Source organism: Wasmannia auropunctata, unplaced genomic scaffold (genome assembly GCF_000956235.1).
Source record: "Wasmannia auropunctata unplaced genomic scaffold, wasmannia.A_1.0 LD336074.1, whole genome shotgun sequence".
Lineage (NCBI taxonomy): Eukaryota > Metazoa > Arthropoda > Insecta > Hymenoptera > Formicidae > Wasmannia > Wasmannia auropunctata.
In genome coordinates, this window is record NW_012026816.1 from 3,487,334 (window position 1) to 3,489,997 (window position 2,664).

The following is a 2,664-nucleotide window of genomic DNA, read 5'->3' on the forward strand; positions in this document are numbered from 1 at the left end:
TTACAAAATATCCCTACCATACTGCTAGTATGTTGTTCGCAGCCGCTGTTTTGTATTGACTGGAAAGTCAATACTTTATAAAATCGACTTTACAATATTTAACTCTCCAAATAATTTTATCATTTATTCCGACGATTTCGACTTTTCGCTTGCGTTTTTTTTATTACAGTCTGCTGTATAGTAAATACTTAATCTTGCGTTATAATTATTATCAAGTATTTTGTTGCATTATAGTTATATTATGTAATTATATTTTGTTGTATTATAATTATATTATAATTATGTTATAATTGTGTTATAATACAACAAAATACTTAATAATAATTATAACGCAAGATTAGGTACTTACTATATAACGATAATCGACTTTACAATATTTAACTCTCTAAAAAATTTTATTATTTATTTCGACGATGTCGACTTCTCGCTTGCGTTTGTTTTATTACAGTCTGCTGTACAGTAAATACCTAATCTTGCGCTATAATTATTATCAACTATTTTGTTGCATTATAATTATATTAAGTAGCTATTATAGACCGGTTCTGCCCCGGGAGCTCCGAGGGAGGGTGAGGGGCAGGGGGGTTCGCGGGGGAAGCCGCGGGGAGGGGGAAACCGCTCAGAACGTTCACGGTCTGATGCGGGGTCCGCGGGGAGGGGGAAGCCGCGGAAAGCCGCTCGATCAGCTGGCCTGACCGCGGGTCGTGGGTGCGGGTGTTGCGGGGAGAGGGGAACCGCGTTGTAGGACCGGGATCCGCGGCGACGGGGGAACCGCGTCGTGGGTCCGGGATGCGCGGGGAGAGGGGAACCGCGTTGTTGGTCCGGGATGCGCGGGGAAGAGGGAACCGCGTTGGTGATGCGGGTATCGCGGGGAGAGGGGAACCGCGCTCGCGTTCGCCGCCGCGTTCGCCGCCGCCGCCGCCGTTGCGCACGGGCCACACCATCCTTTCCGCGGTTTCTCCGTCCAATCCGCATGTACGCGATAGGAAAGTAGAACAATAAAGAATGTTATAATTAAAAATTTTTTAAAATATTTATTTTAAAATTTATGTAATAATATGATTATAGAATATATGAAATGAAAAATAAGAATATATAGTCCACTCCACCGCGTCTGTCCATTGCCATCTGCAACAGACAAAGGAGCCAAATATTTTAAAAGAATGCAAAGAGAGATAGAATGAAGAAAGAAGGAAGACAGCTATTTAAAAAAACTTACCCTAGTTGTAGGCAACCTACCTTCTGCCGGTGACCACGTCCAAAATAATGCGAAGCGGCACCTGCGGGCTCCGCGACGCCTCCTCACTCGGACCCTCCACTGGCGGACTCCTGAGCGCCTCGCGCGGGCCCTCCTCCCTCAGAGGCATCCTCGCCCTCGCTTGGGTCTGCAAAAACTCATCCTCAGCCGTAGTGATGGGCGATGTTTAAAAAAATCGATTGTCAAATAATCGAATGTCCAAATAATCGATTATTAAATAATCGGTTAAATAAATAATCGATCATACAATCGATTGTATCTTAACAGAGAAAAATCGATTATTTATCGATTTTTTTCTATCATCATCGAGAAAAATAAGTAATTAATTAGGGTTGCCGCATACACTTTTGTTACAGTAAATGTGATATCCTATTGTGCAGAAATTTAAGCGAAACGCGCGGATTACTGAAATAGAAAAAGCAGAATGATGGTAATTGATCTGCGCGTTCCAGATTTCCACGCAATGAGACTTCAGCTTAAAGGTCGGAGTACTCGCAGCTCCGATCCACAGACTTTTGCATAATGTTGCACAAGGCATAAGAGAATCAATTAATCAGAGTATGAAATAAAGGACTTCTGACTGGTTGATTCTCTTATGTCTTCAGCTTTACGCACTATGCACACAAAAGATTACAATATGTTGTATGTCGGTGTTATAAGCCGTGAGACATAAGATTGATCAATCACAGTCGAATGTGAGGAGAATATTCGATTATAATTGGCCAATTCTTACGACATTGATGTACGACGTATGGTAGAATTGTCTTTATTATTTAATTAACATTGGTGTAGTGATAGAAAGTATAATGTTTCATGGCGACACTCCTTCCAATTTTAACTACTCGAACGCTATTTTTCTAAATTAAATATTATTTATTTATTTGTTTGTAAAAAATGTAAGTTATATATCTAAATAATTGGGGATCAATTAAATGTATAATTAATACATAATTATGATATTCAAGATTGTCAATAACTCATTACATTCCCTCAAATATTTTTGCTCTGGGTACGAATTGTTATGCCTCTAAGTCTGAAATATAAAAAAATACAATTAGAATTATATATATATTAGTAAATCAACATAATATATAATAAAGCACTAATAATAATAGAATATACGTGCAACCATTGTACGCAAACAGAGTAGAATAGAAAAGATGAGAGAAAATACATGCCAATTTTAAATGTATGATGCAATCTTTACTAAAAGAAAAAAATTTTTACAATTGTACAACCATATATACAATTAATAAAATACAACATACATTAAAACTTCATACAATTAATAAAATAAAACATACAATAAAGCTTTATATATACAAACATAAAACTTTAAACTTTATATAAGAATACAAAATAGTATAGAACTCAGAAAGCTGAGTTTTTTGTTAGTCAAGTGCCCAAAT